This window comes from Anguilla rostrata, chromosome 14 (genome assembly GCF_018555375.3).
Source record: "Anguilla rostrata isolate EN2019 chromosome 14, ASM1855537v3, whole genome shotgun sequence".
Lineage (NCBI taxonomy): Eukaryota > Metazoa > Chordata > Actinopteri > Anguilliformes > Anguillidae > Anguilla > Anguilla rostrata.
In genome coordinates this window covers 25,073,768-25,092,169 of record NC_057946.1, presented here as the reverse complement: position 1 = coordinate 25,092,169, position 18,402 = coordinate 25,073,768, and the positions used below count along the sequence as shown (strand labels likewise).

Sequence of the window (18,402 nt, the reverse complement as noted above, 5' to 3'; positions counted from 1 at the left end):
CGCATATCCCAGGTGTATGAGATAATGTATGCTGGCTGTTTGTAAATTTTATGTGCAGTCCTGTTCATGTGATTCACATAAGGAAGTTTAGTTAAGACTCAACTATGGCTGACTGAGATGCTGACACTGTGGTGTTATCAACAGTAAGAGATGCCTTGGCTCAGTTAAGACTTGGAAGAGAGGAAAATCAGCTCAGTTTCGGCAAGGTTGAGTTTTGGGCTGTTTCTACACCTAGTTCCTTTGCTAAAATACGCACCAGAGTTTGACTATTTGTTACACTGTATAATTTAATCTTTTTTATAGCAGAATTTAACTTAGCGCCGCTAACCGGGGCTAGCCTCCTTCACATTAAAGATTGGACATGTTAGCAAGCTAAAAGCGAACTCACTCACCAAGAATAAAAGAATGTGAAAACGGTACTCCAAGCGGACTCCCGGTAGCTGAACTGTGGGGATAAACCTTCCTACAATGAATTTGATAAATTTCAGTCATTTATATCATGTTCTGATCAAATTATGAAGGTATCTGAGCACGATATACTCACGAAATATCTTTTGCCTTTTCGGTCTCACTGCTCTGCTGATCACGCAGTGCACGTATGCGAGAGGTGTCACTCAACATCAATTAAAGGCGGGATTCCCCTATTTTTCACTTCTGATAGGCTATGAGAAGGTTAAGTGGACATCAATCTTTTTTTAACAGAAAAAATATTAGTGGCCCATATTTTCTACCGGGTTAAGGATAGCGTGAGAGGCGAGAGGTTCCACGTAGACGGCCCAGGAGTGGAGCCGGGGTGTGTCACCGTCCCTTCCTGTATTCTGCTACGCCCTTTTCATCACAATCGATTGTTCTTCGCCAGCCTTCAGCGATAACGAGACCGCCGGTCGGTCTGCGGCGCTCAAGTGCTTTCGGACGAGCCGCCAGTCATGTCCCTCCGAGTGCAGGGCGGAGCCCGGAGTTGGCCTCGCCGTGCTGGGACTTCAGGGAGCAGGGCGGGCGTGCCAGTGGCGTATTAATTACGGCTGACCCCCCCCCCCCTCCCCAGGCCCATCCGGAGAAAAATGGTGGGAAGGATCTTCATTTCAGATTGGATTGTGTTCCAGTGAACGCTGAGTAACGCGCGGGGTGCCTTGTTAATCACACTGGGGCAGCACCACTGCTCTGGTGGGGGGGTGCTCTCCTAATTAAAATGGTTGTTTCTTGATTGATTTCCTCTTCCCTTTCTTTCCATTAAGCTGCTTTGTACAGGGGTCGGAGTGTTTACTGAGGGGAAAAACATTTAGAGAAAGGGAGGAGCCAGGTGGCAGGAGGGGGCTGAAATAGGGGGTGATCGCATTCATGAGCCCGTTCTTCTAGGTGTGCTCTTGTCTCTGTGGTTTGTCATCACTCAGTGAGACGTACAGTGTTGGGTTATGTAGTCATGCGCGCGTGTCACAGGCAAATCATGTCCTTGCACGGAGCATTCACCACAGACTGAAATAGTCAGCCAATGGCAGGCTTATACCCACAGTCTATATCCTGTGAGTCAGACTATGTCTAGCCTCGCGAGCCAGTCTCTTTTTTCACTTCGTTCAACAGAGCCTGGCCGATGCCTTGACGTTCTAGGCATAAACGAAGGAGGCAACCTTCCTGTGATAGTTGTATTTTCCCAACCAATCAGAGTGTTCTGGCCAGGCATGGTCTGAAACATGCACCAGAAAACATTACCGGAGGCAAACTTTTCCACAGACCTGCATCAGTTTGCCACTATTTGGGGAAAATTATTGTATTGATTGTAACAGGCAAACGATCAAAACCATTGCTTCTTTTGGCCATTTTTTTTCTGGGTATTTACTTGATAGCAGACTGCATACCGTAGGCCACGCTTGAAAAATTTAACTTTTGCCAAATCCTGTAGGCAAGCAAGCGAGTACATCTCTGTTTGATAACAGCGAATCCAAACACGCGCTGAAGGTCCTTCAATGAAGTCACGCCATGTATTTGGCAAGTCTGTGATATAACAGAATTAAAATCTTCTTTGAATTTGTCCACAATTCTGTTTTTAGGAGATAATTTGGGTTAGGTCGATAGCTTTGTCTGTTTCGCTGGTGTGTTTTAGTCGAGACTTAGATTGCAGCACACACGGGGGGGAGGGAGAACCGGCACACTGAGACAAACAGTTCAATTAACCAATAGGGAAGCTGCCGCTGTCTCCCAGCAGCAGAGGCTCCTCCCTTTTGCCCCAGAAAGTACATGCATTCATCCAGACTAGACCATGTCTGCCGTAACTAGTGGCTGTTTTTTATGTTGCCAAGGCCTTGCGCTGAGTTGAAGACACCACACTCAACCTCAGTGTGTATCTGGAAATAGCTTTTTGTTCACTCGATGACAAGACTGAGAGACATCGAGATGATCAGCCATATGGTGTATCACTGATGTATCTGTGTAAGCAACTCAACGGTGATACATATCAATGGATGGATTGTTCAATCACTGGGCTCATCTATTGATTAGTCGTACTGTCCAAGTAAAATGTAATTTTCTCACTGTGGATTTCTCCTGAAATAGTTGTATGATAATCATAAAATTGTCCTATGTTAGGCATGATTATATATATGTTATGCTGGTCAGAGTAACCCTTAGCATGTGTGTATGTGTATGTGGGTGCGTGTTTGTGTTTGGGGTGTTAATGTTTGTAGTTTTTGGAGATTACAGAATTTTATACAAATAATTCACTTTTTTTCTTAATGAAAACTTTCAGTTGTGGCTGCCTGATTATACTCTGGTTCTTGCCATCGTGATGAAGAAAACATTTGCATTCATGGTACACACACGGAACCTGCCACTTCTACCTTTCTTGGTAATTAATTTTCAGTCTGTAATTATTCTCCTGAGGTCTACCGCTAAGTTAAACAGAGCTAGTGTGAAAATAATGAAGCTCGGGTGCAGAATGATTGAGGCTCTCTCACAGACTTGCATAAAGAGAAGGCTGCACCAGCATAACCTCAGAAGGCTCAGCCAAAGATGCAAACCAACCAGAGATGTTAGGCCTCAAGAACATGGCTAGTTTAGAGTTTACTCAAATATAGTAAACTCTAACCCGGCTTCAAAGAGTAGAAGTACTAACCATGTATTTCGTCCACCAACATGCACTAAACCAGCTGATTCTAATTAGCACAACTCTTCAGCCAGGCAGGAGAGCTTATTAGTGTAATCAGCTGGTTTAGTGCATGCTGGTGGAGCAAATACATGGTTAGTACTTCTACTCTTAGAAGCCGGGTTACCCACCTCTGCGTAGCTGATCTCTGATAGCTGATAACCTAGCTCTCTAACTGATGTATGACTTTTTGTGTTTTGTGCATAGTTTGCTGTAGATATGGACCATTTGAAAATAAAACAAAACGATAAAAAAATCTTTTATCGAGACGGCACATAGCGAACCCCGGCCTGGGCTCTCATTTTTCTCTTCCATGTTCCCCCTTTTGCCTCATCTTCCCCCGATAATCCCTCCTTTCTCCAAGGTTAGCACTATGTGTGATTTACCCCGATCATCGCGCCGGGATCTCGGACGGGCGGAAAAGACCTTGAGAATTCCATTATTGTTTTATGACTACGCGTTCAGGCTTTCCTGCGCTTATCACCGTCGTGGTGGAACACGGTTTGTTTTTAACCTGCTGTTACATCACCGGCATCGCTGCGCTACTTGCATCCGGCACGGCGGACACGATACGACAGTCTTGTCAGGCGTTCTGGATAAAAACATCGCCCGAAACAGTGCGCAAATAAAAAAAATAGTAATAATAATAACTACTTGGACCGTGGAGATTAGATGGGAGATAGAGTGCAATGGTGATGTGGAGGTGTGGCTGGGCATTAGGATTTGCGCTCACGTTTCCCTCTCGCTACAAAAACAATATATGTCCTCCTGCCTCTATAAACAGTAAATATCAGCCTAGCGCTCTGTGTGGTTTCATAGTACCATGTTCTGAACCCTTGTTCCGGGAGGAAATGATGCCCATCCTATGGGCCAGATAAGCATGAGGCCGCATACATTCCCAAGGAAAAGGTACATAGATAAAACATTTTGAATTAAATAATATTTACTTTGACTTGGCTTACAAGTTCTTATCCTAAAAGTAATAAATAAAGGTAGCGGGTTTAGTCCTTGACCAATATGCCTTGTGTGGAAATGTATGTGTGAAAATGTATATGAAGACAGGTCTGTATTAAATTAACTTTTTTCCAGCCGAAACTTCATTTTTTCTGATACTATTCCAGTCCAGTTTTCAAGCAGATGGACGATAAGCTATGGTTTTTGTGAACGTGACTGCGGTCTTTGTTTATTTTATTGCATTAGTGTGTTTCTTTTTTTTCTAATGACTCAGAAAATAATTAAGAGCCTTCACTTTAATACTTTCCTGTCAGGGGTGGGATTGTCTGTTTCCACTGATGATAAATTTGTCGTTTTGTGGAGTCAATAGTCGATGCTTGTACATTTATACAGTACAGGCCAAAGAACACAGTAAATAATGGGATATAATAAAACGCCTCCTCTCAGACAGCTAATGTACAGGGCAATTAAATCACTGAGATTAGTCTAATGTACCTGCAATATTCATAACAAAAACTGGAGTGGGTAATGAATGAAAATGAAATTGCTTTAGCGATATCCCTGTGTAACTGGCCTTTTGTCTATTTCATCATTCGTCTGGGTGCAGTTCTCTTCTTATTGGAGATCGGTGCTATAAGGCAACGGCAAACGAGATTTCGTAATGAAAATTGTTACTCATATCGCATTAAGAATGGACATTTACGACCAAACAGAACGGAGATGGCGGATTAAGTGCCTCTCTTTCTCGCCGATGTTCCGGAAATTACCGGACTCTGCATCAAAACGATCAACTTTTGATCAAGGATAGTGGTGCGGATCAATAAGAAATCATGAAGCCGACCCTGACTGGATTCAGAAAAACAAAGAGCTTATTTGATTTACAGCTTCCGTTTGCCAAAAAGCAAGTATTGACAGGTGTTATTTTATTCATTTCCCTTCGCAAATGGTAGTCATGGTAACACCCCAGTGGAAAAAGACAGGTATGGGAGAGCTTTTGAATGATTCTGGCTCATTGTAGAACTGGGAGGGTGTGACTCGGGATGGATGGGGGATCCAAATCTCTCTCCTGCTGCAAATAGAAACTTATTTCCAGAGGGATACACCTTGTCTGGTGTCTCAGGTATATTTTTTTACTGCTGCTACACTCTCAAAACAGACGTGTTAAAAACAACACATACTGCAGCGTGTCATTTTGTTAAAACATACCTCCACAACTCCCTTTGTAACATGTAACCTACATTTATTTATTTGTGACTCAAAAGTACTTGCACATTTTACTTAATCTGTGCTGTATTAAAACTCCAAACATGCATGTATGATGCATGGATCAGGCAGTTTATCAGGGAATAAATAGTAGGTAGAGTTTTCATTGGATTTAGTTTTATCCAGTCTAGAGGCAACCTCATCATTGTGTTTGATATCGAATAAAGTTGCGATGTTTTGCTTTAACAAGCTCCAACACTGTTGTTCTGAGAGCAAAACTGGTTGCTTTCTGAAAAATGAATGTTGATTGCATTAAACATGGTGTGGTCGTTACATGTAGCACTGTACATATATATATATATATATATATATTTGCCTTTATTTTGTGGTCTCTGATCACGAAATGGTGGTGAACACGTGGAGCAACAAACACACTTGCTGCTTCCTGCGGATTTTTAAAAGTTTAAGTTTCCGTTAAGCAGTGAGTGTCTGACATGGCGCGCATACGGGCAGCGCTTTCCCAACGGACCGAGACAGCTGGCAGCCGGTCCTGGGCGCGCAGACGGCTCGCCACCCGGCGGGCGCCCAGCGGCCCCTGCGCCACACGTCCCCCCTCCCCCTCGAGTGGCTCCGTCTGCGATCCCGCGGAAACGCGTCCGTCCGAAGACGTCGTCCGTCCGAAGACGCATTAGTGTGTGGGGTGGGGCACCGACCGCGCCCGCTGTCCCCGAATCCGTCTACCTGTTGCAGGAGTCTCTGGTGTGCTCCTCGACTCCAGGCGCTACATTAACACGTAAATGAACATTCAGCTGGAACCTCGCAAGCAATATGGGGAATCTGGCATACGGACATACAGTAGCACATCGTTGAGCTCGGAGTCTATTAGTGCATTAGCATAACATATGTTATGTCGTATGTATGCATGAGACATCTGTAAAATTACGTTTTGTATTTGAAAAAGACCGTAAATGAGACTGTCGCGCAATTCACTTCCACCGCCTGCTTTTCTTTGCTACTGCCAAATTTCCTCCCTGCACGTGAATCATCAACAAACTGACAAATGCCTAGCCTGAGGATGCCATATGGTTTGACTTCTCTGACAACTGTTCTTCTTAGGAAGCTTCAGTGAATAAGTCCATCACGTCATTCTCAGCTGCGAATGACTTTCCAATAAAGGAGGCTGTTGCTTTTTTTCTGTTTTGTCAATTCACTCCGCGTCCGGGAAGATCGTCCAGTTAACGCCCTAGAACTGTGCTGTTGAGTATCTCCCAGGCCCCAGGGACGCTCTTAACTTCCAGACGCTTTGTTTCAAAGTGCTTGGCCGTAGACAGGGGACATTTCTCATTTCCTGGAGCAACGCGGGCGACCACCGGTGATCCAATGTGGCTTCGTTCCGCTCAGCAGCCCTCAATGGATATAATTTGGTAAACATTTAAACTCCATTCTCAGGGCTGCAATTCCAGCTTCAAATGAATTAAACCATTTAGAGTTCTGTTAAGTGCATTGGCCTTGGAAATCGGAGAATGAAAGGGTACATTTAATGGAAACCTTTTAACCAGCACTTTTTTTCTTACAACCTACAATTGACAATAGCTGGAGCTGTTTGTGGTAAGCCAAGCTTTGTTAAAAAAAGATATTGCATAAATGTAAAAGAGAGAAATACAAACAAGTAAACCAACAGACAGACACACAGGCCGACAGACAGTGACCATGTTTACATCCATCCATCCATTATCTAAACCCGCTTATCCTGGGCAGCATGCATTGGGCGAGAGGCAGGAATACACCCTGGACAGGACACACCATTCACTCACACACTCACACCTCTGGGCAATTTGTAGTTTCTAATTAGCCTAGCTCCATGTCTTTGGACTGTGGGAGGAAACCCACGCGGACATGGGGAGAACATGCAAATGCCACACAGAAAGGCCCAGGTCAGATTCGAATGTTCTTGCTGTGAGGAGACAGTGCTACCCACTGTACCACCGTACCACCCACCATGTTTACATGCTCATCAATATTCCAGTCTTATTCAGAATAGCATACCAGTTAGCACACAGCCCATGTTGGAGCCTTGTTCCAAAATGCAAAACCCAGTTCGACCCTTATTCCGAATATGCGAAACACAAATAGCAGAGGTTGCTCGGGTGGATAATAAATCCGAAAGTGAAAACCATGAGCACACTTTATTCCGCGTATAACTCTTAAGCGCGGTGCATGCATGCACCGACATGCATGTCTTGGGTGTTGAAGACAGCCAGCTAGATTACAGTAAAAAATGTTGCTGCAAGTACAAAGCCCTCACTTCTGGACCGAAAAGGAGCAGAAGCGTTAATTTCTGTATGCAAAGAATCAAATTGTTGCGCAATGCATGGACAGCATCAAAATAGAGATTTGTTTAAGGCTGCAGTAGACAAAATGAAATAGGCCAAATTCACTCAAACGACAGAACAGGGCAGACACAGGGGGAAGACCCTGAAAGCATTTCAAAAAGAATGTATTTTATTTCTGGAAGAATGTTTTAAGTGGGACCGTCGACGTAAACTCGTCAATGTTAAATTTTAATTGCAATGAGTTGCACAAGTTTAGGCGTTTACATTCTTCGGTCAGTGCTAACGGGCTAACGAGATTTTCCATCAGTATAGCACTATTTCTCTCTCTCTCTTTTTGTCTCTCTCTCTCTATGTCTGTATATCCATGTCTTTCTCTGTCACTTACTCTCACTGTTTGAGTTTCTAAAAGAGTGGTTGCCCCTCCTTAAGCAACTGTTTCAAAACTTTTCATATTGCGACTTTGTTCCGTAGTCATGGCAACATATACCGGTCTGTTGTATAATGATACGCATATAGATAAGGACACTGCACATTTTTATTTTTTTTAAATGGACACAGTCACACTCCTTGAGTGATTATTCTGCATGTTCAAAAGTATAAATTAACTCAGCCTTTGCTTTGTACATCCTTTAATGTTTCGGAAGAAAGTACTGTCATTAGATCCTTGTCGAGCTGCAGAATAGGCTCGTAACGCGCTAAATTTGTCTCCACGCAGAATGGGTAAATTACACATAATGGCTTCTGTATTTCTCTGGCTGCGAAGGTGAGGGGGTTTAATTTGGAAGAGTTATAGCGATACCTCAGCTGCCAATACGTCTGAAGCCAAAGTTTTTCTTTAATGCAGAGCTATTCCATCGTTTGGTGCACAATGTTTGGAACACATTTGTATTGCAAAGACTGTAGCTCTACCATATTATTTATTTATTAATTTAACTTTTAATTTAAACAGGAAATCCTCATTGAGATTAAAGAATTTTTTTTCAAGTGTGTCCTGGCCAAGACAGGCAGCAGCACATTTAACACAGTTGGAGACAGACAATATAACACAGATTAGACAATAAAAAAGGCAGAACTCAAGGTGAATATATATAAAAAATTTAAACCAGGAAGAATAGTTCAAGTGAGTATGCAGACAGGGAATATATCAGAAACAAAATAAATGTTTATGATGAGAATGGGTCATTCAAACCACCCTAGTGGCCTCTTCTTTATCTCCTGATTGGTCATTCTCCCGTCCAAACTGTGAATGTTTCCTACATCCCAGATTAAATTCTGATATGCGCCTGCAGTGTGGCTGGAACGCCTATGGGGCCGAGCATAATGCACCATCTCAGTGCATCCACTGCATTATAATATTACTCCTTCAGTAAGACATTGTTTTTCTTTGTTTTAATGCCTTCCCCCCCCCCCCCACTTTCCTCTCCAGCTTCGAACGGCCAATCACACGCTACAACGGCAACATAGCACCAATCCAGGGGAGGAAGGGTGGGAGTTAGAACGATTTCAAGGTCTCTGACAGACAGGTGCCCTCAAAAAAAGTGTGCTCTAATTGTGCAGAGATGGGGTGGCCTGGGGTGGAGGGGCCCGAGGTAATATCTTTTCATGGTGCCCAAAATCACTGGTGATGCCCATGTACAGCACTCTTAGCAAATCTCTATTTTGAGAGATTGCAGACAAGCTTGTGGCCTCCAGAGCATGTGATGTCATCCACTGTTTCATGCCACACCACAGTATGGAAGTTGGCCTCGCATAATTGTGAGTCAGAAGACAACCGGTCCACTGAAACCCTCCCTGGAGGATGTTAAAGCCAATCGTGTTTTTCCATGTCGGCATCGTGAAGGTCCAGATTCTCTAGCTGACCCATCAGTGAACTAGAACAGTGACTTAACACGATGAGCCACCCAGCAGCCCAAAGGATCTTGTCATTGTGGTGGTCTTAAAGCATCTAAAGACACTTGCCCCAAATGGAGGCTAGCCTTTATGCCAAGTGTTGTGACTTTAGTTGACTACAGAACAGAGCTTACAGCACTCAGACATTGGTCCCACACGGGGTGTGGTGGGTTTTAGCCCAGAGGGGGATAGAGGGATGTGGGAGGGAGTGGGGTTGGATGGGAGAAAGTGGGGAAGGGGCGTGGCTTATTGACATGTGGTGAATGTCAAACGCTGGGGAGGGAGACTGCACTGAAGCTGCTGATGCCCTGCGGCGTGGAGCTCCAGTGGAATTTCCCCACGACCGACGGCCTGGCGAGAACAGGGGCTGGAGGTCAAGGGTCACAGAGCTAATGGGGGCAGATCAAACTTCCAATGGAATATCTTTCAGCCTCTGGACATGTTGCTCGCAGAGAGAGTCCGCAAATCCATATGGCCAGTGAGTGCGCACGGCACGTGTACACAGATGCAGACACGCACACACACACGTGCAGACACGCACGCAAGCACACACATATATAAACACAAACACACACAAGCACTCTCTCACACACACACACACACGTGCACACACACGCACGCAAGCACACACATATATAAACACAAACACACACAAGCACTCTCACACACACACACACACACACATACATACACACACAACACACACACACACAGACAGTGTGTGTGTGCGTCAGAGAGTGAAAGAGAGGTTAGGTTAGGTATTGTTATTATAATCAATAGCTTATTTAATAATAATATGCTTTATTGCAATAACAATACAAAAATTGTATCGATACGTGAGGCGTAAGCACTTATATTTACTTTCCACAAATAAATAAAGCATTCTAATTTAATCATACCAAAGAACAAATTCAGAGAAGAACAGGATGATGAGTGCCGAAATCTTGGAAATGTGGAATCATTTGTAAGTTAGCAATCAAATCTGATCATATGCATGTTTCATGAGTGAGGCCCAATGATTATAAATGGGGCCTTCTGTGCCTTGTTGGTGATTATTGTATCATTTTTATTCAATGAGAACAACACCGATGTTCTTCAAATTTGTAGGATGCTCAGGATAAGTGTGTCTGCTAAGTGATTACGATGCAATCTAATTAAATGTGATGAGAAATGTCCGGTGCGCTGAGAGGGAAGAGGAGGGAAAATGCAAATTAGATTTGCTCTGGATTGGGTGAGACGAATAATGAAATGCTTGTATCAGTTCGACCTACACGAGCAGATTTTAGATGAGCAGGATTTTGAATGAAAAGAACTGAACTGCGCAAACTCAAAAGAGCCAAAAGATTAAAATGTTATTTTTATGATTATTCTGCATCCACAGAGAAAATGAATGGGATTGAAACCACATACACTCTCTGAGGGAACGGTAAGAACCGGCTTTGAAATTTGAGGTTTGTTCAGAATCACCACATCTGACAGACTGATACACTGTGATTGAAGTCGGTAGCTTCAGGCAACACTGAACTATTAATGAACGTGTCAGACGGAATTGGTTCTGACCCATTTGCAATGCTTTTATGACCCAAAGATTGGTCACTGGGACCTAGATTATGGGGATAGACACATTACTGTACAGCTCGCTTTCAAACGCCCCATTAGAGATTTAACGAAGCGGGAAAGAACAATACTGTTGCACGTCGCTGTAATAACAAAGGGAAGTGATGTCATGGTTTTCAGCCAATCACTGACTGCAGATGTGAGGTGTACTGGATAATGTGAATGAAAACGAAACACAGGTGTTATTGAACTAACACCTCATAAATTGAAAGGTTACAATTGTTTTGTCAGCCGTGCACTATTAAACCCTTTTCTGGATGTTTTTCTCTGTCATTTCGAGAGGGGTTCACGCTTTGCTCCAGAAGTGTACATTCTGGAGCCGTCTGGTCCTCCCGATGCCCGTAAATTAGTGTAGGAGGGAGAAAGTCGCTTGTTTGGCGGTAAATGCGTACGGGGTGTAAGAGTACGGAGGAGGTGCAACCGTTGCGCAGCAAGCCTCTTAAGGAGGTGCCCAGGGGGGAGAAAGAGGAAAGGAATAATCTGTAAGTTCTGCTTCAGACGGCTGCCGAAGACCGCAGCCGCACAGCGGTCGATCTTAGCATTTTATATCATTCCAGAGACCTTGGAATACGCACCACGGAATAAGAAATAGGTTTTTTTTTGTCCATAATATGGATGTCAAATATAGGTTTATTTACCTTAGAAGGAGAGCAGGTTTAAACAAAACATCTGTATGGAGATCACATACTTTTCCAAATCCCTCGCTCTGAGCAAAAGCTGAAGATTGTGGCAGTAGGCCCAAATGTTTGAGTGGCTCGGGTGGGCAGTGGATAGCTGGCAGGGCAGCTAAGCGTAATGACATGGCTACTGGCCTTGGAGGGGAGACAGTGGATTATGCTGGGAAGCACCACTGCAAGGGCATTCTGGGTAGCTGTCTTCTGCCTGTAAGTCCCAAGCCTCCTCTTGCATGCCTTTGCTTTGTGTGCGTGTGTATTTGTGTGCGTGTCTATGTGTGTGTGTGTGACTGTGCATGGTGTGCGGTTATGCAGCTTGGAGAAGGTGCTACTTTTTATATCCCTAAATAATTGCTTTTAATCATATTAATACATTCTAATATATTCCACAACCTGTGTAAAAACCATGCCATACATGGGCATGAGTGGTTATCAGGTCTTCCCTCACATCTGAAAGAACTGGGAACCTTTTCACCTTTTCTGTATGTTTAGCTCTGGTCTCCAATAAAGAATTACACTGCGCATGCATACATACGTGAGTATTTGAGGGATGGATATGTGTTCATGCATTGGTAGCACAGGAAAGCTACAGTGAAGCAAAACATATGGTTTGGATTTAGGTTTGTGTCACATGTGATTAACATCAAATGAAAGAAGATTGCACGTGCACATACGTGGTGCGGCTGATAAGATCTCAATGGGGGCCTTTTCAAAAGTCAGCCAACTGTTTTAATCCTAAAGTCAACAAACTAAATTATTTGAGTTATCTTCTGCCAAGAACTTTGCGTTTGCAATCCCAGCAGACGTCCCCGGGGGCGAACCGCATTTAATATGCATTTTGAGAGAAAAGTAGGTTTATTCCTCCTAATTTTCAGAAGAGAAAATCTGCACAGACTTGTTTTAAGACTGATGAAAATTCAGCCGCGGGTGGTTCAGAGCAGACGCTGTGGAAACTTCACTGGGGGGACGTGCGGCTAAGCACACGAGGCGAACGATGTAAACATCGCTGAGCGCTCGCCGAGGACAAGGTGCGCGGCTTACGATAAGCGCAACGCAGGTGAAATGCGAGTCAACGAGGGACACTGACACCAAAGGAAAGAAAGAGACGACTGTGGCTGAACAAACCTCGGCTGCAGATTGGTAAAGCGTGGACCTGATTTTTTTTCCACATCACCTGAATGTTTGATGAGATGGTGAGAAATCTCCTAGAAATAAAACAGACAGCTACAGCTATGAGTGACCGACTGATTGGACTACAGCTAAAAGTGACCAACTGATTGGACTACAGCTATAAGTGACCAACTGATTGTACTACAGCTAAAAGTGACCAACTGATTGTACTACAGCTATAAGTGACCAACTGATTGGACTGCAGGTATAAGTGACCAACTGATTGGACTACAGCTATAAGTGACCGACTGATTGGACTACAGCTATAAGTGACCGACTGATTGGACTACAGCTGTAAGTGTCCAACTGATTGGACTACAGCTATAAGTGACCAACTGATTGGAGCTGGTTATTGTGTTTTGCTGTGAAGAGTGCATCCTTTTCATTGGTTCCAGCAAGTGAGTGATGAACAGCTCATTGCTGCACCCTGTTAGCTCCCAATCGCCACCAGACGGCTACCTCCACAAAGACAAAGTCAAAAAGGAAATAATGGTGCTGAGAATTTTATTGTTAAGTTAGCCGAGCTAGATGTACTGTATGTTTGTGAGATCTGCAGAATTATGCAGAGGATGCAGTATTCTGTTTGGAATGGGAATAAATGCTTTGTCTTCACAACTCTGTCCCAGCTGAGCTATAGTGTTCACAGACTACAAAAAAAAAAAAAAAAATAAACACATTTTAAAACTGTTTAAGTAGTAATGCCTACATAGTCAACACTGAGACATTACTTGAGCTCCAGTTTTATTTCTTTGGGGAGGCAGCCTTTTTTATTATTATAAATACACAGAACAACGTAACTTCAAATTCAGAAAAGGGATTAACAAAGTGAGCTGCAAGAGATTCTTCAGGTTGAGTTCTGTCAGTGGAACGTGGGGGCACAAATGGAAATTAGCACAAGGTAAATTCTGCACAGAAATTGGGAAGTATTACTGCACACAGAGGGTAGTTACTGTGTGGAATAGCCTGCCAGGTCATGTAGTTGAGGCAGAAACTCAAGACCAGGCTTGATACGGTGCTAGATACTATCTAGTTTGTAGGTAAACAGTGAGCACTAGGTACCTCTTAGTGGCGAAACATGGCACGCATTGTTGGGCTGAATGGCCTGTTCTCATCATTATGTCATGTTATGTTATGTTATAACTTGACAAGGAGGGGAAACCTGTATACCAAAGCATTCCAGAATCTGTATACATTGTCACACTTTTGTTTCTCATAGCATTTGCTAATATGGTTAAAAGGCTTAGGCCTATACAAATCACTCTGTATGCTATGTCCGGGTGGACAGTTAGCATCCAAAACTGCCAAAAAAAAAAAAAATCACAGAAAGCACTAAAAACAGTGGAAATCGCAAAAACGGCAAAACACCGGGAAAGTCATGAAACTACCAAAAAAAGAAAAAGGTTAAAACCATGTAATCCGTGACGCCCACAACTTCCGTGACAAACACCCCGTCTTACTCATAACGCCATATGAACCGCATCCATCTACCGCTGCTTTTCTTCTCAAGATAGCTCAGCCCTGTTATTCACTGAAACAAACCCCATTCCTCAGAACTCTTTCTAAAAATGTGTACTTGCTTTTTCTTATCTTTACTTGCTTTTTCTTTACTTGGTGGCTAAGGCAGAATATTGCCGTCGCCCCAACACGCACACACACGCATTCACACACACACACACACACACACACACATTTCAGGGGGCTTCTCCTTCCAGACTTATTATCCCCTCGAGAGCTGCTTGCTTACACAATATCTTATGATGTGCAAATGTTTCAAGACCCATTCATTCTGCAGATCATTACGCCATTATTTCAATTATTCATATGAAGGGGATACAGCATGTGACATTCTCAAGACAATTATTTTTTGAGGCAACAAATAAGATGTGACTAATTGATTTAAAATTTAATTGGTGTTTGTAATGTTTTCGGCAAAAATACATAAACTTGATGTAATACTGATAACAATAGCCTTTATCTGTTTATGAGGGGTCATATGTGTGTGTTTATCACAGCTCAAAAAACACAAACACTATCTTGCATTTATTTTATAGTAAAAGAGTGAAATTATTTTTCATAAAAAAAACTTGTCGACTTCAGTCATATCACTCAAATCAATCTTCTCTTGCATTTTCAATCTTTCTTTTTATGCATGAATTTTACATGGGATTTTATGCAAAAAATAGATTCACGGTTTCCATGAATGCGAACACAGCCACAATATCAAATCAAATCAGCTTGAATGTTTCCACATATTCTGGGTCATAAATCACTTCACAAGTAAAATTAATAACCACCAATGACACCATCTTACCACCCGTGTGTGTGTGTGTGTGTTTATTTGTTTGTGTTTGTGTATGTGTTGGCTTTGGTGTTATTTAAAATTCACTCAAAATAACCTCTGGTAGACCTCCATCATTCTGCATCACATAGATTAGGATCCTGAGGAAAATTGTGGCATAAATCAAACTTTGTCAGTAGTGGTAGTTTAATAAATGAGGTTGCAAACTGAACACGATGCCATTTTTCCCCTCATGAGAACCCTTCCATTTTGATCCTCCCTCTTTTTGGGGTCTCTGTCTTGGTTCTCTTTATAATTCTCATTGATAATGTCAGATCTTTACTCCAGTTTATAGCTCAGTCCCAAGGTACTGATCCAGCCTCCCCATTTAGACACCTGTTTGAAGGGTTACTGAAGAACATTGTTTATTAGGCTACCTCACCTTAATTGTCCGTGGGCAGCAGTCCAAAGACAAGCACGAGCGGCAAAGAACGGGTGCGGTTAAGAAATCATGCCTGTGACTGTGGCAGAAAGGTTTATACACGCTTTAAAGAGCAACTTAGGCTACTATATCAGAGTTTATACAACACTCATATTTAATGTTTGGCTCTGTGCTCAAACCGCTGTTTCATTCAATATCCAGTTGTAAAATAAGAGAATATCGTGTTATAACTGTATGAATATTTGCATTCGTGTATAAGGTATAATAAGAATATTGGGTCAGGTGTGAACCTTAATTCACGGAAGAAATGTTTAATTCCATGAATGGCCGTTTTCAAAGACGGATATTGGAAGACAGATCACACAACACTGGAAAAAGCAGTCTATACATCTATAATTTATTTATCTTAAGTGGAAATTTGAAAGCACAGAATTCACGTCCCAGCGAACGACAGCTCCACTAATGTTTGGGTTGTTCCATATCACCAGTCATGCAGTGTTCTCTAGCGTTCTCGTTGCCAACCGATTCCGCACAGCTGCATCCAAACGCATAATTTCCCCCCACTGTTATATGTAAATGCAGTATCCTTGTTTAGCCCTCAACGTACTTCATTTTAAATCGCCAAAAATGAGCAACTTTCCCCGCAGCTTTCTGTCTGCTTAGACAAAGGAGATTACACGAAGGTCGGTGGTGTTACTTAATTGTACAGAGAAGTGAATCTCCCCGAACTAATTAATCTTTTACTGCCAGTACCCCCCGGGTAGCAGACAAAAGAACATCTCCGCGTAATGAAAGACTTGCTTGATTAGACAGAGAAATTTGGTTACAAACATTGCGCCAGAGCCGGTGGAAGCGCTGGGCATGTGCGCAAACTGGGCAATTGCCCCGGGCACCAGACCACTAGGGGCGCCGTGCCTCGAGCTTTGAAAGAAAATTAAGACCGCGAGCTGCGAATAATAAACGGATTTGTCAACAACAGAACATTTTCTGAACAGCGTCATCTTATGTCCTGAGACAGTGGTAACGATCACCACAATGAGATACCCAAAGCCCAATGGCGCTGCGTATAGAAGGTACACGCTAGAAAAGGCGCAAAGCTTGGCAAGATGTCCAAAATGAACAAACTTTCCCCAAATGCTTGGGGTTTGTACCCAAATGTCAGAGTCGCCCAGAGCTTATTGTTAACTGGGCAGGTAATTGTAACACCTGGAGAGAACAGTTTGTTTTGCGAATCAAATTTACAAAGAACTATCTGCGACTGACAATGTCGCAAGATCTTCCCAATGGACTGAGCGAAATTGAAGTTGAGCACCAAATTTGTGGCGACCCGATTTACCTCATAGTTGAGGAGTTCGCAGCAGCCAAAGCAACAAAAAAACCCCTCTTTTAAACGGGGAGTCCAGCAGACCTGGGGGAAAAATGGGTTCTAATGTTCTTTGTAAATCTGCTAATATTTCAGGGAACCTGTAAAGAACTTCTGCAAAAAAAATAAAAAATAAATAATAGATCTGGAATGTGGTAATATGGTGAAAAAACAAGGTGAACAGTTGGCCAGTTATGAAGTGAAATAGAAATATTTTCAGCTCTAAGTAGATTCGTTTGTTTCAAGAGTGTACTTAAAACTGTTTTTATTTCTTATTTCCAATAAGAGCTTTTAAAATAATTTTAGAATGATTCAATACAAAATAGTCAAAACTAGTCTGTGTTTTCTATATTTAAAATGATCAAATATTGATTCCTGATATTTATTTGAAAATAATGTACACTGTATTTCAAAACAATTTGCAACACATACTTTGCGAATACTGTATTTAAAAGTATTTAGAATATATGAAATATGTAATTGACCCAGGAGGTCTGGAATCAACGTTATTCATCCATTACACCCGCCTTGAGTTAAAAATGGGGGTAAATGTGCCATAAATGGGAAGTTTTTACGTTTGTTTTACAAATTTGAACGTATGAGGGCGGGATATCGATATTTTGCGCTGAGCGCCTGGTTGGTTATCTTCCCCCAGTCCTGCATTGCGCCAATATTTGGCAAGGTTCTTACGTCTTACTTGCCCTGGTAGGAAGTATGTATGACCCCACTGGAATCGTTCAGAATTTAACTCACGGTTAATGCGTGTCCTTCACAAACACAATTTGGCGAGTTAAGTAACCATCACAATTTGCCAGGAAAATAATGTTGGTTACCTAACAGTTTCACTATCTTTTGCTTCCACTGCTCGGGCTTATTATGCTATACGTTTTGTGCGCCACCTGGAAGGCTGTAGCAGAAAGTGTGGAACACCTTCCTAAATAAGTCTCGCGCAAGGTTGCTATTTTGTGGAATTAGAAACTTTAATCTAAAAATATTCTCAACATGCAAGGTGGGGGTTCTCACATTAGGCTACGGTCTCAGTCAGGTGTCTATCGTTGCCACGCGCAGACGAGTCCCAGTACGCTACCAAATACGCAGGGCGTGTGTCTCAAGGTGCAAACTTAAGAGGAGTGACATGAGTTATAAGCGATTTGGTTCCTCCACAGATTTAAACGAATCGGTTAAGCAGCTCGAGTGAATCCAAAATCGTCTCCAATTCTGAACAGAGCGCATTGCCTCGAAGCGACACGTGTTGTCCACGCCAGCACTGCTGCGCCAACCAGTCACTTGTCTGTTGTCAGGGCGGCATAATAAATCCAGTCCCGGAGCCACAACTGAGCTG

The 18,402-nt window shown here is 42.8% G+C and overlaps 1 long non-coding RNA gene across 3 annotated transcripts in view; it reads right to left on the bottom strand.

Moving 5' to 3' along the window:
- The window catches only part of LOC135239552 (uncharacterized), a 50,273-nt gene extending 49,589 nt beyond the window's left edge, over nt 1-684 (bottom strand). For all 3 annotated transcript variants that reach the window (XR_010325409.1, XR_010325411.1, XR_010325410.1), the window contains exons 1-2: nt 545-684; nt 393-463 (exon numbers count right to left, since the gene is read on the bottom strand). This is a non-coding gene — a long non-coding RNA (uncharacterized LOC135239552). The remainder of the gene's footprint in view (nt 1-392; nt 464-544) is intronic.
- Nucleotides 685-18,402: the final 17,718 nt, after the last annotated feature.